The sequence below is a fragment of the Oncorhynchus keta genome, chromosome 36 (assembly GCF_023373465.1).
Source record: "Oncorhynchus keta strain PuntledgeMale-10-30-2019 chromosome 36, Oket_V2, whole genome shotgun sequence".
NCBI classification, from domain to species: Eukaryota; Metazoa; Chordata; class Actinopteri; order Salmoniformes; family Salmonidae; genus Oncorhynchus; species Oncorhynchus keta.
Window position 1 is genome coordinate 20,006,191 of NC_068456.1, and position 17,918 is coordinate 20,024,108.

The following is a 17,918-nucleotide window of genomic DNA, read 5'->3' on the forward strand; positions in this document are numbered from 1 at the left end:
CTACAGACCCGGGTTCAATCCCGGGCTATATCACAACCGCCTGTTATCGGGAGTCCCAAAAGGCGGCACACAATTGGCCCAGTGTCGTCCGGGTTAGCAGTGGGTTTGGCCGGGGTAGGCCGTCATTGTAAATAAGAACTTGTTCTTAACTGACTTGCCTAGTTAAATAAAGCATAAATAAAATTTAAATAAATAGTCTATTGATTACTGAATCAATATCGGGAGAAAATGACAAATAGTGATACAGTAGCAACTCAGAACCGCCGTCACAAACATTGAATCTAATTTCTCCATTAAAAATTATAATGACTCCCTAATATGATGTGTGCTTCCGGATAACGGCCCTGTGCACTGCTGCAGTGGGAGTCAGGTTAGATTTTTAATATAGGAAATGTGACTTGAAAAGGTTTGAACAGCTATATCACTGAAATCACATTTCCCAACAACAGCAATCTTTTATCTTCTTAACACTCAGCCGTGTCCTGTGCAGTGTGCAGGCGTGTTAGTACTCACATGACCTTCAACATCAAACACTGTTAGAAGACTGCAGTGCGTTTGACAACCCGTTTACTTCTTGGCCTCTGATTGGCTGCGGGGGAGAGCGAGGCTGATGAGTGCCCTGCAGTAGCTTTGGTGGTGTCAATCACTGTCAGTGAAGTCATTAAAGGAGTTTATCGAGCGACAGGAGGACATACTTAACTCTACTCTCTCACCCATAGAAAATAATATAATATTTATGCTCACATGCCTTTTGCCATTGATAAAAGGGTAGAGGTAAGAATCCATTGGTAATTACATTTTAGTCGCAGTCATCAGATGCTCTTCTTAATTCAATGACTTCAACTCTAAAGTAGGCATCAAATCTGTGCTCAGTACTTCTGATGTTTTAGAACACATAGCCATATTCTTTATTTGCTGATGTGGAAATCACGTCTTTATTCCTGGCTGGTGGAGGAGGAATGTCCCTTGCAATGCCTGAGCAAAGACATGTTACAAGGAGCTGAACAGGCACGCTGGGCATGTGCCCAGGGAACCACCAACCGATTATTTTGTTTGGAGAAAGATAAGCCTTGCTTTTTCTTTCTGTGGCTGTACCACTGTGTGGAAGTCATGTGACATTCATATGACCCAGCTTTCATGTACTTTAGACACACACAATTACACTGGAGGGTTGTGAACAGCACAAAGAAAATATGGAAATAATTTACCTTGAGAAATGGTGCATCAAGCTACTATGAGTTAGCCTGGTCACTGTGTTCACCATACTGTCATATATTGAAGTAAAATACCTTTTTAAGGTATTTTAAGTGTTGCCAAAAGCACAAAGGAAGACAGCTGGTTGATCGCCCGTTCTATGGCAAAGTGGACATGATCACACAACCTGCCAATATCACAACATGAGAAGACACAGCAAATGCATCCACATGCAATATGACACCAGCATTACATTGGAGACCATTCAGTAGATCACAGATAAAGATCAAGACAGGAGAGCTGAACCACCAACACTCAACTAATCTCCTCTCTGTTGTCAAATCTGTTTCACCTCGGTCTTATTGTAGCTGGGGACTTTAATAAAGCAAATCTGAGGAACGACAACACTATCAACATACAGCTGGCTGGTTACACACTGTACCGGCAGGATAGAACAGAGACGTCTGGTAAGACAAGGGGCGGCGGACTATTTACTTCTTGTAAATAACACCTGGTGCACGATATCTAAGGAAGTCTTGAGCTGCTGCTCGCCTGAGTCTATAAGATGTAGACCACACTATCTACCAAGAGAGTTTTCATCTGTATTTTTCGTAGCTGTTTACATACCACCACAGTCAGAGGCTGGCACTAACACAACATTGAATGAGCTTTATTACGCCATAAGCAAACAAGAAAACGCTCACCCAGAGGCGGCACTCCTAGTGGCCAGGGACTTTGATGCAGGGAAACTTAAATCCATTTGACCAAATTCCTTCAGCATGTTAAATATGCAACCACAGGGAGAAAAAACTCTGGACCACCTTTACTGGTGCTTCCTGCTTTAATTTTGCTTGTAAGCAAGAATCAGGAGGATAGAATTATGGTCAGATTTGCCAAATGGAGGGCGAGGGAGAGCTTTCTTTTCACACACAGAGACGCATTTAAAGCTCTCCCTTGCCCTCCATTTTAGCAAATCTGACCATAACTCTATCCTCCTGATTCTTGCTTACAAGCAAAATTAAAACAGGAAGCACCAGTGACTAGATCAATAACAAAAGTGGTCAGAGGAAGCAGATACTAAGCTACAGGACTGTTTTGCTAGCACAGACTGGAATATGTTCCGAGATTCCTCCGATGTCATTGAGGAGTACAACACATCAGTCATTGATGCACTTACAGATGAAGACAATGTCGTCCCCACAGCGACCGTACGTACATACCCCAACCAGAAACCATGGATTACAGGCAACATCCACACTGAGCTAAAGGAAAGAGATGCCGCTTTCAAGGAGTGGGACTCTAACCCGAAAGCTTATAAGAAATCCCGCTATGCCCTCCGACGAACCATCAAACAGGCAAAGCGTCAATACAGGACTAAGATCAAATCGTACTACACTGACGCTAGTCGGATGTGTCAGGGCTTGCAAACCATTACAGACTACAAAGTGAAGCACAGCCGAGAGCTGCCCAGCAACACGAGCCTACCAGATAAGCTAAACTACTTCTATGCTCGCTTTGAGGCAAATGGCACTGAAACATGCATGAGAGCACCAACTGTTCCAGACAACTGTATGATCACGCTCTCCGCAACCAATGTGAGTAAGACCTTTAAAACAGGTCAACATTCACAAGGCCGCAGCGCAAGACAGCTTACCAGGACGTATACTGCGAGCCTGCGCTGACCAACTGGCAAGTGTCTTCACTGACATTTCCAACCTCTTCCTGTTCGAGTCTGTAATACCAAAATGTTTTAACCTCTTGCTCCTACCTGACACGCAGGCGTCCCATCTAGACATCTGGAAATGCAAATGCGCTACGCTAAATGCTAATAGTACTAGTTAAAACTCAAACGTTCATTAAAATACACATGCAGGGTATTGAATTAAAGCTACACTCGTTGTGAATCCAGGCAACAAGTCAGATTTTTTAAATGCTTTTTGGCGAAAGCATGAGAAGCTATTATCTGATAGCATGTAACACCCCAAAAGACCCGCAGGGGACGTAAACAAAATAATTAGCATAGTCGGCGCTACACAAACCGCACAAATAAAATATAAAACATTCATTACCTTTGACCATCTTCTTTGTTGGCACTCCTAGATGTCCCATAATCACTATTGGGTCTTTTTTTCGATTAAATCGGTCCATATATAGCCTAGATATCGATCTATGAAGACTGTGTGATAAACGGAAAAAAATGGCGTCTTATAACGTAACGTCATTTTTTTAAATTAAAAAAGTTGACGATGAACTTTCACAAAACACTTTGAAATACTTTTGTAATGCAACTTTAGGTATTAGTAAACGTTAATAAGCGATCAAATTGATCACGAGGCGATGTATATTCTATAGGGGTACGTCTGGAAATAATGTCCGGGTAAATCTCAACCAAAATATCCGGTCCGAGACCTGAAGAAATCGGCTGTCTCTTCTTCGTTTGACCAATAAACAAAGCCTAGGCAAATGACAAGACTGTTGACATCGTGTGGAAGCTGTAGGAATTGCAATTTCGGCTCCAGGTAATTTGCTTTCCCATAGACAATTCATGCAAGTGGCGCATTGATATATTTTCCAATTTTCAGTGATCAGATTTTCCTGCGCTTTTCGATGAAACGCACGTTCTGTTATAGTCACAGCCGTGATTTAACCAGTTTTATAAACGTCTGAGTGTTTTCTATCCACACATACTAATCATATGCATATACTATATTCCTGGCATGAGCAGCAGGGCGCTGAAATGTTGCGCGATTTTTAACAGAATGTTCGAAAAAGTAGGGGGTAGGAGTAACAGGTTAAGCAGACCACCATAGTGCCTGTGCCCAAGAACACTAATGTAACCTGCCTAAATGACTTCCGACCTGTAGCACTCACATCTGTAGCCATGATGTGATTTGAAAGGTTAGTCATAGCTCACATCAACACCATTATCCCAGAAACCCTAGACCCACTCCAATTTGCATACCGCCCCAACAGACGATGCAATTTCTATTGCACTCCATACTGCCCTTTCCCACCTGGACAAAAGGAACACCTATGTGAGAATGATATTCATTGACTACAGCTCAGCGTTCAACACCATAGTGCCTTCAAATCTCATCAATAAGCTCACTAGGACACTGGGACTAAAGGACTAAGGACACTGGGACTAAACACCTCCCTCTGCAACTGGATCTTGGACTTCCTCACGGGCCGCCCCCAGGTTGTAAGGGTAGGTAACAACACATACGCCACGCTAATCCTCAACACAGGGACCCCTCAGGGATGCGCGCTCATTCCCCTCCTGTACTCCCTGTTCACTCACGATTGCACTGCCAGGCACGACTCCAACACCATCATTAAGTTTGTCTATGATAGGTAGGTGGTAGGCCTGATCACCGACAACGACGAGACAGCCTATAGGGAGGTCAGTGACCTGGCCGTGTGGTGCCAGGGCAACAACCTCTCCCTCAATGTGATCAAGACAAAGGAGATGATTGTGGACTACAGGAAAAATAGGACAGAGCACGCCCCCATTCTCATCGACAGAGCTGCATTGGAGCAGGTTGAGAGCTTCTAAGTTCCTTGGTGTCCACATCACCAACAAACTAACATGGTCCAAGCACACAAAGACAATCGTGAAGAGGGCACAATAAAACCTATTCCCCCCCAGGAGACTGAAAAGATTTGGCATGGGTCCCCAGATCCTCAAAAGAATTTACAGCTGCACCATCGAGAGCACCCTGACTAGAGGTCGACCGATTATGATTTTTCAAGGCCGATACCGATGCCGATTGTTGGAGGGCCACAAAAAAACGATACAGATTAAATCGGCCAATTTTTTACATTTGATTTATTTGTAATAATGACAATTACAACAATACTGAATGAACACTTATTTTAACTTAATATAATACATCAATCAAATCTATTTTGTCTCAAGTAAATAATGAAACATGTTCAATTTGGTTTAAATAATGCAAAAACAAAGTGTTGGAGTAGAAAGTAAAAGTGCAATATGTGCCATGTAAGAAAGCTAACCTTTCAGTTCCTTGCTCAGAACATGAGAACAAATGAAAGCTGGTGGTTCCTTTTAACATGAGTCTTCAATATTCCCAGGTAAGAAGTTTTAGGTTGTAGTTATTATAGGAATTATAGGACTATTTCCCTCTATACCATTTGTATTTCATTAACCTTTGACTATTGGATGTTCTTATAGGCACTTTAGTATTGCCAGGTTAACTGTATAGCTTCCGTCCCTCTCCTCACTCCTCCCTGGGCTCGAACCAGCAACACAACGACAACAGCCACCATTGAAGCAGCGTTACCCATGCAGAGCAAGGAGAACAACTACTAGAAGGCTCAGAGCGAGTGACGTTTGAAACGATATTAGCGTGCGAACTAGCTAGCCATTTCACTTCGGTTACACCAGCCTCATCTCGGGAGTTGATAGGCTTGACGCACAACGAAGAGCTGCTGGAAAAATGCCCGAAAGTGCTGTTTGAATTAATGTTTACGCGCCTGCTTCTGCCTACCACCGCTCAGTCAGATACTTAGATACTTGTATGCTCAGTCAGAATATATGCAACGCAGGACACGCTAGATAATATCTAGTAATTTCAGCAACCATGTGTAGTTAACTAGTGATTATGATTGATTGTTTTTTATAAGATAAGTTTAATGATAGCTAGCAACTTACCTTGGCTTACTGCATTCGCGTAACAGGCAGTCCTTGTGGAGTCCAACAAGAGAGAAGCAGGTCGTTATTGCGTTGGACTAGTTAACTGTAAGGTTGCAAGATTGGAACCCCCAAGCTGACAATGTGAAAATCTGTCGTTCTGCCCCTGAACAAGGTAGTTAACCCACCGTTCCTAGGCCGTCATTGAAAATAAGAATGTGTTCTTAACTGACTTGCCTAGTTAAATAAAGATTAAAGGTGTAAAAAATATAAATAATTTTAATTAAAAATCGGCGCCCAAGAATACCTCTTTCCGATTGTTATGAAAACTTGAAATCGGCCCTAATTAATCGCCCATTACGATTAATTTAATAGCGTGGTTGGTAAGACGTGTTTGGTAAGAGCAGATAAGACAGCAGCCTCCCCTCCGGCGCCATCGTCAGATTGTTGTTGTCATGGGCAACAGTCCCCTATGTGACATCTATATACGTAACCACTAAAGCGCACCAACTACTTTACTACTTTCCCTACCTGCTAACTCAGTAGAGGTCAGACTAACAGACTAACCCTGCACTGACAGTCCCTGAGGTGAAAGCTCGGCGTAATTTCATTGACATGTTTAGGGTTCTCCTCACATGACATAGACAGACGGGCAGACTCAAAACAGATGTTCAAAACAGACATGCCACAAGTTCAATCACTTCAATTGCAGTCCTCAGCCACAATCCACTGATACCAACAATGACATCACTCACAACCCTCCCTTTGCTGTAAAGTGATACGACACTCCTCTCATATCTCATTTGACATATGTAACAAGATCAGACAACCATGACTGCTTATGAGTCATATGATGGATGCTAGCCAATCATAATGGGGGTATGAGAGTGATGGAGATCAATGCTAATGCAGTTGGATTCAATACACACCCTATAGCTTCTTAGTCCACGATGTATTTAAAATAGTATTTTATTAGCTCCATCTCATTTCCATGTCTTTAGCCAGTAGGAGGGGCATGCTATTGGGCTGTGTATTGAACAGGAGGGCACTGGTTTCAAATGTCACCATCTCATAAATAAGTGAAATCAAAGTGTTACCAAGACCACAATCAGGTTGTTAGAGAGGCTATGTAGTGGTAGGTGGGAAGAGAGATCCCATCCGACAGTGAGTGCTTAGCATATCCTAAGCAAACTCTTTGGGAAGAATAAGAGCTTGCAGTAGGTGGAATGTTTATGGCAATGTTGAATAACAACATGAAAAATAGTGGAATAGATTTACTCCAATATTTGAAACAAGAAGAAACCAATTCAAAAGAGAGGACGCAGAATGTCATCCTCACTTTCTTGTGTGTTATATGTTCAGGAAAACACCCTCATGGCAGTTAAGCATCACATTAGCCTGCATACTGGATGGCTATTTTAAATGTATAAGAGCTTTTTTAAGAGAGCAACAGACTACATTAGACATGGTGATGCTTGGAATTGGAATGACTCAGCTGTTTAGAGTGCAGAAATCCAAAGCCAGCATTCTAAAGCTTTTACATATAGGGCATTGTTCACACACACAGACATGTACACACCCATGTGCACTTTCTATAAAAGCACCAGTTCAGAGTGCAGCAGCAGTCCATAAGCAGGACTTATTGGTCCCAGCCCTAGCCCTGGGGGCAAAGAGCAGACCCGATGCTGAAACTAGTATCACATGACATGGGGGGGGTATTATTGAATGAAACAACATGAAGGCCTAATGGAGGGGGCCTCTAGGGGCTCGTATAGGAAGGTCTCAATGGAGCTGCCAGCTGCTGTTGAGAGCTGGAGGGCATTACTAAGAGACTGGAAACAGCACATATGCTGCTTGTCATCCAAACACATTAGAGCCAAGATGGCAGTCAGCACAAATCAGACTTCTTGAGGTGGGACACATCATACTGATGCCTTGTCTAGCCTTAGTATACACATTGATACAACACACCTGTCTGCCAGTATTAGCAGCCCCTGCACATTAATAATCTACTTAAGCGCAACGAGGCTCATAAATATCCTATGATTCAAAACACTCCCAATCAAACAAAGATTCATAATCTTACCCAACACACCTGTGTACACACAATCCCTTCACATCCATGTCACAGTGTTGCTTTTGGCTAGTGGCAAGTCCAATCATACATTCTGAGAGTCTGTTTATTACTAATTTAGGTGAAAAAGATATGGGAATAAATGTTGCAATTATTGACAATGAGAGACGAAAAACAGTGCCACGCACACCTTCCACGGGACCGTGAAACACATAGCTCTGTCAGATAGCAGCAATAAGCAGGGCTAAATATAGCTGTAATGATAGGCCCCATAGTGAGACTGTGGAGACGGAGAAACAGATCAGACTACTGTCAAAGTCACATCAACCCCACATTACAACCAGCTCTACTGAAACTTTTCAGAGTGGGGTTTGCGAGCCACTCTGACATTCATGTTCTACTGTTACACACACAGTCTTCTATTGAGCACTGCTAACCAAATCCTCTCTGGGGTCAGACATTCAATTGTTATAGTGATGTTATAACACATTGCTAAACCACAATACAATTCAAAACAACAGACATGAGATTACACTGCCAGGCCACTCTGGCAATAAAGGTGTTGAGTTTAAACCAAGCTGTTAAATACTCAGTTGTTCAATGCTCACTCACCTTAAAAATAGCAGGTAAGTTGTAAATTCAAGACCTTGAGATACAAGTAAACTCTTGACTCTCAGTGACACAGTTCTGTGACTAAACATGCAACCTTTATGCTGGTGTGGTCTAGTAATGACATCTTATCTGCTCAACTAGACAGTTTTTCAAGGCCACCACCATTGCTGGGTATGACTGGTTTGTGCTGCTTTCACACACCGGCCATGACAGATTGTGTGTATTAGAAATACACGCACATATATACACAGACATACACACAACCCGAGTATACCCTGATACTACGAGTTATGGAGGTCCTCCGTGGGCAGAAACTCTGTGGAGACATTCAGCTGTTGTGGGGTAGTGTGGTACTAAACACAAAGTAGAAAACGCAGCAGGCTGGGACCTACACAGACAGGTGCCAGGGGAACACACACAGAGATATGTGGAAGTGGAGGAGAACGCCTCCATCAGAGAACCAAGGAATGTCCAGCTCATGTACACTATGGAGTGTCAAAACTGGCAATGAATACAATCACAGTCAGAGGAATTCCACTTGTTCTGTACATTTGGGGTGATGGTACAGAGAGCTTAGCGCTGTCTGGGTTATCTAGTTCACTTGGGAGACAGTATCACATGTCATTGACAATAACTGATCTCCAGACGTGACACTTGGCATTCAGGCCGAGGTGTTCAATCTTGGTTTCATCAGACCAGAGAATCTGGTTTCTCATGGCCTGAGAGTCTTTAGGTACCTTTATGGCCACTACCATAAAGTCCTGATTGGTGGAGTGTTGCAGAGATGTTTGTCCTTCTGGAAGGTTCTCCCATCTCGACAGAGGAACTCTGGAGCTCTGTCAGAGTGACCATCGGGTTCTTGGTCACCTCCCTGACCAATCCCCCGATTGCTCAGTTTGGCCAGGCGGCCAGCTCTAGGAAGAGTCTCGGTGGTTCCAAACTTCTTCCATTTAAGAATGATCCTGTCTCGGAGGATGGGGGTATTTGTGTGTAGATTGCTGAGGAATTGTTTTTATTAATCAATTTTAGAATAAGGCTGTAACAAAACAAAATGTGGAAAAAGTCAAAGGGTCTGAATACCCCCCAAAGGAACTGTATGTATAGTTTTTTTTGAGGACGTAACAGATCATATGAAATGGATGACATAGTACACAAAAACTGGGACCCGTTTTGGCTTGTGAGTGTAACGTCGTTCTTCGTTTGTCGAAAGAGAGTCGGACCGAAATGCAGTGTGGTGGTTACTCATGACTTTAATGGAAAAAGTGACACATGAAATAACTATACAAAAACAAAACAACAAACGGAACGTGAAACCTAATTACAGCCTATCTGGTGAAACTACACAGAGATAGGAACAATCACCCACGAAATACACAGTGAAACCCCGGCTACCTAAATACGGTTCCCAATCAGAGACAACGAGAATCACCTGACTCTGATTGAGAACCGCCTCAGGCAGCCAAGCCTATACAACACCCCTACTCAGCCGCAATCCCAAATACTACAAACCCCAATACGAAAATACAATATATAAACCCATGTCACACCCTGGCCTGACCAAATATATAACAAAAACACAAGATACAATGACCAAGGCGTGACAGTGAGTACAACTTCCATAACTACTGGCTGAAATTATACAAAAGATCTGGAGCGTCACATTAAGTGCCCTCTAGTACAAATGTGAACAAAAAATATGAATAATAATATGTCAATGAACAGTTACATAATTCCCATTGTTATTTTTTTTACCACTATTACATAAATGTCTAAGCATAGCATAAACATTCACGGTACAGTAACATCCCCAGGGTTATAACAGTGTGTCTTCTGCATGGCTGGAGAGCAGTAGGGAAAGAGAGCGTTTGTACTATTGGCCTTAGGATGATCGGTTGACAGATGCAGAGCCGTCGGAAAACGTGTGGGGGAGCGGCATTTGCCACAGTATTTTTCAATTATGTGTGGCAGCGCCACACCACTATTGATTTAGTTTAACAAAATATATTGAAGCAAACATTAAAATGGTTGTTTTTTTAGACTGATTTGCCTTGTGATTTGTCAACTCACACACAATTTATCTGTCGTTCACATCAGAGTGTTGCTTCAGGCTCTTTGCAAGTCGTGGCCAATCAGATTCACAGAAATCGCAGGTTGTGCAGACCGGGCACAAAGCACAAAGCTCAAGGCGTGCTCTTCACTTTCCTCCAGTATTTATTTAGCAAGCGTGATAACACATCACTCCCGACAGACACAAGCAAAAACTCTATACATCTAACATGTGAGATCTGACATGCTGTATGGCATGGAAATTAGACTATTTTTCAGTCTGATCAACTGTAGGCTACTATCAACAGCAGCTGCATAGTCTAGCCTACTACATACAGTATGTGCCCTGTACCTCTGGCCAAGGTAAACAAAGTGGTAACGCTGTGTATTTATAGTCCATTTGATTGTGAGAAAATGTGAATGGGATCACATTTGGTTTAAATTCAAACTTGGGCAGACTAGGCAACCCACACTTTTTCAATCCAAAATGATGATTAACTGGAATTAATCAATAAACACAATAGCTGACATAGATTGAGTAAATGTTTCATTAGGCCTACAGTTGCATAGGGCAGGACTACACAATGTCAACCTGGATAAAGCAAGCTCAGCCCTGTGAGTTTTATTGTCCAATTCTGATGCTTTCTCTGTGTATAAATATAATTCATTTGAACAAGTACAAGGCTGCTGCAGTTTGACAGGGTTTTTATATTCCCCAAGGTGAGGAGTTTTTCTAAACCATGTGACCTGATTCTAAAAAAACGTGGATCCCATCATAGCCCATATTAAACCTTTTAACAACAGATGAATCATGTCATACCATATAAGATCCGGAGTTTCACCTGGTTAGGTTACCAGATCAGGAAAATCTATTGGACCCAGAATAGTTTTTCCGCCACTAGGGCTGTAGCATTCATGACATTTTGTCAGCCGGTGATTGTCATGCAAATAACTACCCGTCTCAATGTAATTGATCGTTCATGAACATAAACACGTTTAGCATCTCCTGGCTTCCACGCATAGCCTACAAGCCACATGTACATTTTAAAAGTTTTTAAAAGATATATTTAATATAGCCTATACAATGGTATACTGGCCATATACCACACCTCCTCTGCCTTATTGCTTAATAATAAGTGAAAGTCGTGGTATATACCACAACTATGACAAAACATATTTGTACTGTTCTAATTACATTCGCAACCAGTTTATAAGAGCAATAAGGCACCTAGGGGGTTTACGGAGTACAGCCAATATAGCATGGCTAAGGGCTGTATCCAGGCACTTTGTGTTGCGTGCATAAGAACAGCCCTTAGCCATGGTATATTGGCCTGTACCCCCTCATGCTTATTGCTTAAATATACCAGTGACTAAACACAACAGTGATGAGAAACAAAGAACAACCATTTGAGCCATTGCAATATGCCCATTCTAGAAAATATTATATAAAATAATTTACAAGTGATCCATGTATTGTACTTTTTATTCCTTACTCTTCTACAGGACTCAAAGGATTACCCTGAGTAATGACTTCTGTTATTGACATATTATTGTGGTTATCATGTAAATATTGTATATTTATGCACGGTGTCTCCTCTTTCCCTATCACACAGGTGACATGCGCTCAGAATACCATGGATAAAGAAAAGTACTACAGCGTAGTAAACTAATGGTACACTTTGAATTAGTATAGTGGTAAACTTTTTAAAGTAAAATGGACTCCTACCTGGAAGAACAGAATTATGAAGTTATTCGGTCAGGTTTACTAGGGTCCACGGTCCAACGAAGGCAAGTGTCAGATGAAGGCAGTGGCTGTCCTGAAGTTGAAGTTATCCTCTTGGTATCACCATCGCCAAGTTTGTTTCTCTATGTAAGAACAGTTTTCTTTAGAATGTGAACAATAAGTGGAAAACGCAACAACAAAAATGGCAGAAAGAGAATTATACCGCATTTTCTCACTAAAGCCTTCTAAACTATTATTGTTGTTCAATAAAACATTATCTTGAGTCTTGACGTTGAAATGTGGTTACAATTCAATTATTGTAATATGACTAATGTAAAGAACCTTGGAAATAACCCCAGGTTTCGCTATAATCTCGTCCCCAGACACTTCCGCTTTATATGCGCAATAGCCTGGGGACGAGGTTAGTTGCACTTTAGTCATGATAAACGCAAACTACAGCATTATCGTGTCAACACCGATACAATGTAATGATAACGTTGAATGATGTTCGGAATCAACAGTCATACATATCCACGTGTCCGTGCCGTCAAATAATTCAAACGTCCATCAGAAAACAGTTCAGCGGAATTCTCAAAAGAGATTAGATGCATGATGCTTTATCATTCCAGCATCCTCCTCTACTTGATGGGCGGAGCGTTCAGACGTCACCTGGACCTCAATAGAGTCCCACGGCGGAGGTGTCATAATACCCATAAAACCTAGCAGTCAAACAGGGAAATGGTTCCAATCGTTTTTCCATCGTTAATTTTTCCCATAAGATATTTCAGAAACACTTAAAATACTGTATGTGTTTCGTGTAGGCTTACCTTGGCATGACGTTTTGATAACCATGTACTTCTCTCTTGGACAATATTACTTTTATCAATATATTCAGCTCTATTTACGCTCAGATTCGAAAATGCTAATTGATATCAAAGTAGACATGCAAAACACATCATCTCTAGCTGACACCTTTGCTAACAGGTATTGTGTGAAAATAAAACTTGAACAAGTCAGTTTACAGAATTGTCCATTTGAAGAAATGTTGCCAATTTATTCATTACTACATTTAGCTAACATTGGATAATTAATCCAGAGATTCTAACCTTTGCCTTGATTCACCGGTCTCGTCCCGATCATCATAGCATTTGTAGTTCTTTATGATAGCCTCATTAGCAGCTAATCAGCATTCCATTTTGGGGGGGTAAATACAGGTGAATATATTGATAAAAGCCACCTTGTCTTAGAGAGATTCACATGGTTATCAAAACATCACGCCAGGGTAAGTCTACACAAAACACAGACCTTATTTTAAGTGTTTCTAAAATCCTATATGGGAAAAATGAGTACGGTAAAATGATTGGAACCATTTCCCTGTTTGACCACTAGGATTTTATGAGTATTATTGAGTATTATTACCAAAATACTCAGAGTAATATTATTCGTGAGCATTATTTTGGGTGGCAGGTAGCCTAGTGGTTAGAGTGTTGGGCCAGTAACCAAAAGGTTTCTGGATCAAATCGCCAAGGTAAAAATGTGTCATTTTGCCTCAGAACAAGGCAGTGTTACAAGAACAAATTAAGAATTTGTTCTTAACTGACTTGCCTAGTTAAATAAATAAAAAGATTGAAAGATTATGACTCATAATGTGGTACTCTATGGTTTGGCAACATCTCTAATCTCAATGTGTGAGATAACAAGTGATGCAAAATTATTTCGTTTTAGTAGAACCCCCGTTTGGACGGTTCGATTAAAAAAAAGTAAAGGCCGTTAGAAATGTTCCATATCTTTCCCAATTTGAATAACTAGTCCACATGATCGACAGGAGTCACGATCCATGTTTTTCTGCCTTCCCAAACTTCGACCTCAGTCATTCTCGTTCGTGTTGACACTGACGTCATCTGTCATATTTTCATCCTGCCCTCAGTGTAAATGTGCACGCTCGCTAGTATGAGTTTTTGCGCACGTATGGGATATACAGTAAGGCAGGCACATGTGTTATCAGAGAGTACGGTATGTAAAACATTTGCATAAAAAACATAATGAAAATAGGGGGTTGGATCATTTCTGCACATAAATAATCTCAAAAGTTCCTGTATAGTTACATCCCTACCATGGTCCCTACCCCCCACCTTCACTCTTTCTCTCTAGCTCGCTCTCTCTCACTCGCGCACACAGACACAGTATATGACTCTTTCTCTTCTCACATCAATACACGTACATTGAACAATTTTCAGAGGGATAAAAGTGCATGTTTTCGTTCCACTCTTAGCAGTTACCTCTCAAATCCCCTTTGATGATCATCCATGTGAAGGGAAGCTTCTCTTCATGACATTTTAATCTAGTGAGAAACCTGAGAGCTCTCTGGTCTAAACGTTTAAAACCAATAAACGAAGGGAATAACTTACATTCGAATAGAAAATACATACATAAAAATGGAGGTTCTGTTGTGGGATCATGTACAGAACAATAAACCAAGTTATTCATGTAATGATATGTCTAATAGAATCTGTATAGTGGTCATGCATCACAATGACCACTAGGTGACAGTGTTAGGCTTCTCCTGACATCGCCCCCAAGTCAGTCAGTCATCTCACTATCTTCAGCCCACAACAAACTGAAGGAAATATTAGATGTTCATACCTAGAAGTTTCTCTGAAAACTGAGAAAAGTAGTTGCTAGGGGCATCATATGTTTGTCCGTTGTGATTACAACACTCCCAGGACCTCTATACCAGTACCTGTCAGAGGAAGACTCCAGCCACCCAAGTCATAGACTACTCTCTGCTGCCGCACAGCAAGCTGTACCGATGCACCAGTCCTGGAACCAACAGGACCTTAAACAGCTTCTACCCTCAAGCCATAAGACTGATAAATAGTTAGTTAAATAGTTAACCAAATAGCTTCTTGGAGTATCTGCATTGACCCTATTTGCACTAACATTTTTGACTCCTCACATATGCTGCTGCTACTGTTTATTATCTATCCTGTTGCCTAGTCACTGTATTCCTAGTTATATGTACTGTTGAAGTCAGAAGTTTACATACACTTAGGTTGGAGTCATTAAATCTCGTTTTTCAACCACTCCACAAATTTCTTGCAATAAACTATAGTTTTAGAAAGTCGGTTAGGACATCTACTTTGTGCATGACACAAGTATTTTTCCAATAATTGTTTACAGACAGATTATTTCACTTATAATTCACTGTATCATAATTCCAGTGGGTCAGAAGTCTACCTACACTCAGCTGACTGTGCTTTAAACATCTTGGAAAATTACGTCATGGCTTTAGAAGCTTCTGATAGGCTAATTGACATCATTTGAGATGTACCTGTGGACATATTTCAAGGCCTACCTTCAAACTTTATTTATCCATTATTTTACCAGCTAAATTGACTGAGAACACGTTCTCATTTGCAGCAACGACCTGCGGAATAGTTACAGGGGAGAGGAGGGGGATGAATGAGCCAATTGTAAACAGGGGATTATTAGGTGACTATGATTGTTTGAGGCCAGGAATTTAGCCAGGACACCAGGGTTAACCCCACTACTCTTACAATAAGTGCCATGGTATCTTTAATGACCTCAGAGAGTCAGGACACCCGTTTAACATCCCATCTGAAAGACGGCACCCAACACAGGGCAGTGTCCCCAATCACTGCCCTGGGGCATTTGGGATTTTTTTTAGACCAGAGGAAAGAGTGCCTCCTACTGGCCCTCCAACACCACTTCCAGCAGCATCTGGTCTCCCATCCAGGACAAACCCTGCTTAGCTTCAGAAGCAAGCCAGCAGTGGTATGCAGGCTGGTATGCTGCTGGTGAACTCAGTGCCTCTTTGCTTGACATCATGGGAAAATCCAAAGAAATCAGCCAAGACCTCAGAAAAAAAGCTGTAGACCTCGCAAGTCTGGTTCATCCTTGGGAGCAATTTCCAAATGCCTGAAGGTTCCACGTTTATCTGTACAAACAATAGTATGCAAGTTTAAACACCATGGGGACCACACAGCCATCATACCGCTCAGGAAGGAGACTCGTTCTGTCTCCTAGAGATGAATGTACTTTGATGTGAAAAGTGCCAATCAATCCCAGAACAACAGCAAAGGACCTTGTGAAAATGCTGGAGGAAACAGGTACAAAAGTATCTATATCCACAGTTAAACGAGTCCTATATCTACATAACCTGAAAGGCTGCTCAGCAAGGAAGAAGCCACTGCTCCAAAACCGCCATAAAAAAGACAGACTATGGTTTGCAACTGCACATGGGGACAAGATCGTACTTTTTGGAGAAATGTCCTCTGGTCTGATGAAACAAAAATAGAACTGTTTGGCCATAATGACCATCGTTATGTTTGGAGGAAAAAGGGGGAGGCTTGCAAGCCGAAGAACACCATCCCAACTGTGAAACACGGGGGTTGCAGCATCATGTTGTGGGGGTGCTTTGCTGCAGGAGGGACACGTGCACTTCAAAAAATAGATGGCATCATGAGGCAGGAAAATTATGTGGATATATTGAAGCAACATCTCAAGACATCAGTCAGGAAGTTAAAGCTTGGTCGCAAATGGGTCTTCCAAATGGACAATGACCCCAAGCATACTTCCAAACTTGTGGCAAAATGGCTTAAGGACAACAAAGTCATGGTATTGGAGTGGCCATCACAAAGCCCTGACCTCAATCCCAAAATGTGTGGGCAAAACTGAAAAAGCATGTGCGAGCAAGGAGCCCTACAAACCTGACTCAGTTACACCAGCTCTATCAGGAGGAATGGGCCAAAATTCACCCAACTTATTGTGGGAAGCTTGTGGAAGGCCACCCAAAATGTTTGACGCAATTTAAACAATTCAAAGGCAATGCTACCAAATACTAATTGAGTGTATGTAAACTTCTGACCCACTGGGAATGTGATGAAAGAAATAAAAGCTGAAAGAAATAATTCTCTCTACTATTATTCCGACATTTAATAATATATGCCATTTAGCTGACGCTTTTATCCAAAGCGACTTACAGTCATGTGTGCATACATTCTACGTATGGGTGGTCCCGGGAATCGAACCCACTACCCTGGCGTTACAAGCGCCATGCTCTACCAACTGAGCCACAGAAGGACCATTATATTATTATTATTATTATTTATTATTATATTATTATTCCGACATTTCACATTCTTAAAATAAAGTGGTGATCCTAACTGACCTAAGGCAGGGATTTTTGTATAGGATTAAATGTCAGGAATTGTGAAAAACTGAGTTTAAATGTTTTTGGCTAAGGTGTATGTAAACTTCTAACTCCAACTGTACATATCTACATCAATTACCTCGTACCCCTACACATGGACTCGGTACTAGTACCCCGTGTATATACCAAAGTTATCGTTACTCATTGTGTATTGTATTATTATTATTATTACGTGTTATTACTTTTTATTATTGCTCTATTTTCTTTCTCTCTGCATTGTTGGGAAGGGTAAGCATTTCACTGTTTCTCTATACCTGTTGTATCAGATGGCTACAGTATCACGGTCTGCTAATACTAGTAATTGTTTTATTCTTCTGATTTTTCAGGTTGTTGCTGCAGCACTCTCAGCACCCCTACTTCCCGGGGCTATTAGGAAAGGGGA

At 41.5% G+C, this 17,918-nt stretch overlaps 1 protein-coding gene across 8 annotated transcripts in view; it reads right to left on the bottom strand.

Annotated features, from left to right (window-relative positions):
- Positions 1–12,962, bottom strand: part of ccser2a (coiled-coil serine-rich protein 2a) — a 73,984-nt gene extending 61,022 nt beyond the window's left edge. For all 8 annotated transcript variants that reach the window (XM_035754440.2, XM_035754439.2, XM_035754437.2 and 5 more), the window contains exons 1-2: positions 12,831–12,962; positions 12,307–12,446 (exon numbers count right to left, since the gene is read on the bottom strand). The gene's annotated coding sequence lies outside the window, so the exon portion shown is untranslated. The remainder of the gene's footprint in view (positions 1–12,306; positions 12,447–12,830) is intronic.
- Between the last annotated feature and the right edge of the window lie 4,956 nt (positions 12,963–17,918).